Genomic DNA, 7,073 nt, shown 5'->3' with positions numbered 1-7,073 from the left:
TCTCTCTCTCTCTCTCTCTCTCTCTCTCTCTCTCTCTCTCTCTCTCTCCTCTTCTTCCTCCTCCTCCTGCTCCTTGTCCTCCTCCTCCTCCTTTTCCTCTCATTCATTTCAAGAAAAAATTCCAGTAAAATGATTTTAGAGGTTGTCCATCCCCCTCCAACCCAGTATCACCTCTGAAACTACTTCATCTCACAATGATTGTGATGGCCTATTACCTCCTTCCCTACCCTTCTGCAACCTGTTCTTCATCCAATAGCCAGAGTTCTTTTCAATACTTTCCCTTGGCAGTGGTTTGCTATTCTAATTTAAAGAACAGTCTATGCTTATGTCAAAAACACTTTATGGTTCAGTTAAAAAATGGAGCTACAGTCTGCTCAGCATGAACTGTGGGGAAGATGTCTAATGGTTTTAAAATTGGTTATTCATCTGTTCATTCATGTGCCTAGAATTATTTATACAAAATCAAAGACAGCAAAGAATCTTATGTAAAAGTACACAGAGCAGTGTATGAATCCATGTTTGAAAAACTTTTTAAAATATGAATCATTTGTGGGGTTATAGCACAATTGATGAGTGTTTATCTAGCATGCAAAAGGCCCTGAGTTCAGTTCCCAGAACCACAAAAAACAGAGCAGAAATTTCCAAAGCCCATTTTCTACTATTTTCTTGTAAATGAGTACTGGAATTTTGAGTCTTAGTAGTTTAGAAGCTAATTCAAAACTCATTAGTAGCTTTGTCTAGTTATTAGTAACTAAGTAATATTATGTTCCATATCAATTTTACCAAATTATTCTAAATTTCTGTTAGTTTATGCATCTTTACATACAAAATAATTTATATTCTTTGCATAAGGGTTTATATAGCCCAGACTGGCCTTAAACCTTGATACAGCAAGAATGAACTGGAATTTCTGATGCTTGTACACATGCTGGATGTTAGGATTACAGACATACATCACCATGCCCAGTTCTTACAGTATACCAAATGTATATGCATGTAGCTACTTACAGTATTGTGCTATTATGTTTTTATTGTCTTATCTGTTATAATAGCAAGCTTTATTTCAGTTTTCTTTTCTTTTTTCCTTTGTTCTACTGATTTAGTTGATTTAGCTAGAGTTATGAATCTTATTTGGTATTGTCACCAAACTAACTTCTTATCAAACTAACTTACTTTTGTTGATCCTGTCTGACTTCTAGTATCAATCCTATTTATTTATTCAGTGATTCTTTTCTTTCCTTTTGCTAACTTTCTGTTTTCTGCTTCATTTGTTTTGTTTTGTATATTCTTGGAATGTGAAGGAAAGTACTTGATTTAAGATCTTATCCTTTGAGCATGGGTACATACTACTAGACACTTTCTGCTCAGAATGGCATTTGCTGTGTCCTGTGAGTTTTGCTTTCTTTGTTTCCACTTTCATTTATACAAAATTATGTTTTCTTTCTCTTTTATGTCTTCATCTTATTGGTTGTTCTGTACTATGTTATCTCATTTCTACATACTATACACCTTTTAGTATTAATCTACAATTCTTACTGTTGTGGTCAGAAAGTCAAGTCATCGTGAGTTAAATCTTCTTAAAATTACCCATTTGTCTTACCATCTAATATATGATCTACCCAGCAGCATATAGAGCTACTCTGCAAACACATGAAAAGAATGCATATTCTGCTGGTTTTGGGGTCTGCAGATGTCTCTCAGACCTATTTGGTTTAAAATATAGTTCCCATCTACAAAGTCCTAATTAGTTTTCTCTCTGGATGGCCCAGCTTCTGCCAAGAGTAGAATGTAGAAGTAATCTACTGAAAATATACACACAAGTCATCTAAAGTGGATTAAATGGGAAATATAAACACTGAAAACTTTAGAATTCTTAGAAGAAAACACAGGGTAAAGGCTCCTTGACATTAATCTTATCAGGGAGTTCTTGGATAAGACCCTAAAGCATAAACAACAAAAAGAAAAATAAACAAGCAGGACCCACATCAAATTAAAAGGGTTTTCACAGCAAAAGAAAAGAAATATAGCAATGTAAAAATGTAAGTTACAACATGAGAAATGTTGACAAATCACTAAGGGGTTCTTACTTTCAACATATAAAGAATTCATACAACTTAATAGAAAAGTCAAGACAAACAATATAAAAATGTGCCAAGGATACAAATGGACATTTGTTAAAATGGCAGAATCAATGTGATACTATTCAGTGAGTACTATTCAATGAATGACTATAATTAACAAAAATGCTCTTTGCTTGAAATTAGCTAGCAGATCTTAATTGTTCTCATTTGAATGGTGTTGAAAGTAATAATGTGAAATGATAGGTGTATTAATTAGCTTGATAGTGATCATCACAATATAATATGCACATATTAAATAACTACATTGCAAAATTTAAATATCTATACAGTTTTCATATGACAATCATAACTTCAGTAAACTTGGTAAAGAACATTATTAGAGTAGTTTGGAATATTAATAAAATCTGTGTGTGGAGACAGTAGTGTTCATTTAAATTTCTGATTTTGAGAATCTTTTAAGGATATGTAAGAATTACTTTGTTATCAAAGTATAAACTAGTTACTAGTTGTGTAATGGGAATGTTGTTTACAACAAATTGGGAATTAAAGTCTAAAACTATACAGCAAATATATGAAGAGTCTCAGAGACAGAGTGAATTAGGACAACCAAGTACAGAATCCTGGATATGTTCACATAGTCATTCTCTACAATTTCTGAAAACAGAAATTAAAGAAATGCCAGGAAATTATATGTGAAAAAAATCTTCTTTTCACAATAATGAATTTGGAAACTGCACGTGATTAAATGTGGTATCTGTTTCAAGTAATGTCATTCAGGGTACAGTTTGAGGCTATTAGAAATGACCATTTGGAGCCAGGTGAACCAATGGTAGAGATGTCTTGTTGAATTATCCTCTTTTCTCTTTACATAGCTTTTGTTTATAGATCACAGTGTTGTTGTAATTTTATAGTAATTGAAGAGATGAATTACATTTTCAAAGTCATGTGCCATCAAAGATTGGAGCACAACAGGGACAGAAAAGTGTTCAACAAATGTCATTAAAGGTGGAGTGGGGAAGGATACAAGAACAGATACAAAGAAGGGAGAGAAAGGATAAAAATAGAAAAGGAAGAGAAGAATAAGAGGAGAAAAAGAATTTTTGATAAAGGTAATTTTTGAGAAAAAGAAAGAAGGGAGATCAGATCTATGGATTTTAAAACAACTTATTGGTCTCAAGCTAAAGCAAAATGACAACAAAATCATACTCAAAATATGCTGTTTATAAACTAATGCTAGTGCAACATGTGCATCTTCTATTTCTTTCATGATCTTCCTTACAATCCTGTTTCCTCTTCTTTATGTCTTTTCTATCAAATACTACTGAAAGAATAACTTCTCATTTTTCTTTTTATTTTCTTTGTTATTGGATATTTTATTTGTTGACATTTCAGATCCCATCCCTTTTTCCCATTTCCCCTCCCTAGAAACTCCCATACCATCCCCCCTCCTCCTTTTTGCTTTTATATTATTTTAATCACATGCAAGTATTACGGTCAGCTCTAGGTTGAGAAACTAGCAATACAATAGATGAAATAGTCAAGGAACAAGCAAGACAATAAACAAAAATAGGCAAAGAATAAGCAAGGTAATAAGCAAAATTGCAAATTCCATGAACACTCCCTTGATCACTGTTTCTTAGGGCTTATCAGGATGACCAAAATATCTGAGCCTACTTCCTTGTCCTGGCCTAAAGTCATTTTCATGTCTGAAGTCTATTTCCTTGTTCTAGCCTAAAATTTAGAATTTTGTTTGAAATTAACTTTTTTGTTCTAGCCTAATATTTAGATTCCTGCCTGAAATTCATTTTTCTTTTTACTCTGCTGGTAATTTTCATGGCATCCCCTTTAGCGCCATCTTTCTATAAGGGTTGTCCTTCATTGAGCACAAATGACATTGATTTCCAAATGGCAATGCATTCTGTGCACACTGTTTCATAGAAAAAGGGATCTCACTGAAAGCTTTTGTTGTGCATGTTTCATATTTCTTAAAGATTTCTTAAAACACAGAGAAGTTGCTATTAACAGTGTTTACAATAGTTCCTAAACTCAGAGCATTTTAGCTTCTCAAGGAATTTTCAAGTACTTTCTGCATGTAGCATGAGATTTAAGAGACTCTGAAAGAGGAATAGTAGGAGAAGACAATATAGAGATATATGAAATAATGAAGATGATATAAAAATCCAAAGGTGTGATCCAATTAACCTTGTCCCATAAGACTTGACTATGACAGCATTTACATCAAAGGAAAATGATCCTTACATAATGCAAAAGTAATCTATGGAACTCTGAATCAAGCAATATTATTGAGGTAAATTGCTCAGCAAGCTTAAAGGTGGAAGTGAGTAACCTTTTAAATAAAGAGAAATTGCAGATTCTGTTCCAGAGGGTGAGAATTTTTAGCCTATGTTGCCATGATAGAAACTAGAGATAATCTCCATTTAAATCCTTTTGTAACCTATTGCAGTAAAAGCTCTCAGTGTATAAGATCAATATTTTGTGTTTAGATGGGATCCAATTAGGTGAACATCTCTGTATCAATATGCACATACACAAACACAAAAGCACAACAGAACCCTGAAAGATACCAAGATATGGCTGAAAAGACGGCAAGTAAAGCACTTGCTAGGCAAGTATGAGGAATAATATTCAGTCCCCAGAACCCATATAAATGTCAATGTTTATGGAAGCATACTCCACATTCTCAGTGTGCCTGAAGCAGAGACAGGGTATCCCCAGGGCAAGGTAGTTACAAAACTAGCTCACATGAGGATGTCTGGATTAAAGTGGAAAATGATGGAGGGAGATACTCAACTTCATCCTCTCAGCTTCACACTTACCCACGTAGTCACACATGTGTGAACACGCAGGTACACATGTATGCAAATTACATGCACACATGTATACAAACATATACACAAAATGTAGATTAAAGCAAGTATCAATAACTAAATTTTATTATATAGTCCTCTATGGAAATAAAGAATCTGGAACTAGGTGTGGTAACACACACCATTAATCTAGCACTTAAGAGGCAGAGACAGGCAGATGGATGAGTTTGAGGCCAGCCTGGCCTATAGACCAAGTTCCAGATAATCGAGAGCTACAAAGGTAATCCTTGTCTCAAAAACAAACAAAAAGAAAAATAAGTAAGAAACTTGATGGGAGTGTTGAATAACAGGAACCCTTTCTATAAAACTGGTTAAACAGAATGCAAGGCTTATAAAGTGCTAATTCTTTTCCTATTGACCAATATCATAGTTGTTATTAAGCTAGAGTGATTTGGGATATAAAAACATCTAACTGTCCAGTTTAGAAAAGATTCAAATGTCAAAGTCCCCCATTACAGTTGTGTTCTTGATTCACTGTGAGATTTCAGAATGTGGTTGCCCTGTAAATGATAATAGCTTTTAAACCATAGAACTCTGAGTTTGAATTGGAATTCAGCACTTTAGCCAACTGCTTATTTAATTAGTTTTTATAAATTATGATTCTCTGGTTTGTATCTGTAAAATAGGGAAATGTGATGAAAACTGAAAGTTTCCCAGTTTTTTAGTACTCAATGAATATACTTTCTTCTTTGGTAAAGAATTTCCTTTGATTGGATTTTTGAGGCATCTTAAGGAGTTAAAGTCACAAAAGGAGAGGTATATTTGATTCAGTCAGGTGGGGCTGTGTTTATTGATCACACAACAAGAAGGCATAATCTACCCATAAGAAATGAAGCCATATGCTGCATACACTGTGCATGGATGAAAGAATGCCCATGGGAAAAGACAGCCATTTATAAAGGTAGGGAAAAATCAATGCAGCATACTTCCTTCCATAGTCCCTCCCTTCCAGCTGCAAGAGAATCTGTAAGTATAATCTTCGAATAGAAAACTATCATTTTTAAAATCATTTTCACATCTGTAAATGACAATAATTGATTGCCAGGGTATGTTAAAAAATTATTAAGAAGAAAAATGAGTTCGCATATGTAAAATACATTCTGAATTAAACACAGAGATTAGGGTTGTATGTTCTTACTATTCTCAATTGACCCTTGTAAAGAGTTGTCTAAGATAAAAATACAACAAGAAATTATGAGAAGACATAGGCTAAATAAACTTTTAACTTTTAAGTAAACTTTTGTAATTTTATTTCTTATTTATGCAATTGTAAATATCTTACATATAAACGTTTAATAACAGTAATAATAATAATAGTTTCCGTTTCAAAATATTTGTACCATGAACACCATTTTGATGCTAAATTTTGCTTATTGGACTGGAAGTCATCTGAGAGAAGATCTTTCTCAGTTAATATGCTAGATGTCTTTTAAGTACCTCATTTAAGTCTTGTAGCAGGCCAAGGTTGCATAACTACTTCTGTATCCACTTGTCCCTTGGTATGGGCAAGAATTCAAGCACAGACTTCAATAGGCATGACACATTATGAACATCTCAGAAGCAAGCAAAAGCATTCTAGTTATGATAACCATTATGGCATAACAGGGAAGAGAGAAATCATTTCTTCTACAAATAGGAAATCTCCGAACCAGACATTAAATTTTTCCATGCAGTCACAAAACCAATAAGACCAATACACTGCTTAGGGGGCAAGTTAAACTCCAAACACATAGGTAGTATTTTCTGAATTGGAAAAAAACAAAAACAAACAAACCTCTAAAAATTAGAACACCTAATTCTACCTTAAGATCAAGTAATAACTGTTAACACTAACTTCATCTATAATCCCAGACATGAAGGGGGAAATGGAGCATTCTAGAATTCATTCCAGGACTGAACTGACTCTGGTCCTGTAATTGGATGAACTAATAGCCCTTTTGGGATCCATGTTCCACTGTCCCCTTCCAAACACCATTATAACTCTGTTTTCCTACCTAGCTCAGAGTCAGCTTTGCCTGGAAAAGGCATTGACTAGCAGCTTAGTAATCAAGAAGAAGAAGGAGGAGTAGGAGGAGCAGGAAAAGAAGGAGCAGCAGTAGCAGTA

Source organism: Grammomys surdaster, unplaced genomic scaffold (assembly GCF_004785775.1).
Source record: "Grammomys surdaster isolate TR1022 unplaced genomic scaffold, NIH_TR_1.0 170, whole genome shotgun sequence".
Lineage (NCBI taxonomy): Eukaryota > Metazoa > Chordata > Mammalia > Rodentia > Muridae > Grammomys > Grammomys surdaster.
Note: the sequence above shows the minus strand (reverse complement) of the source record.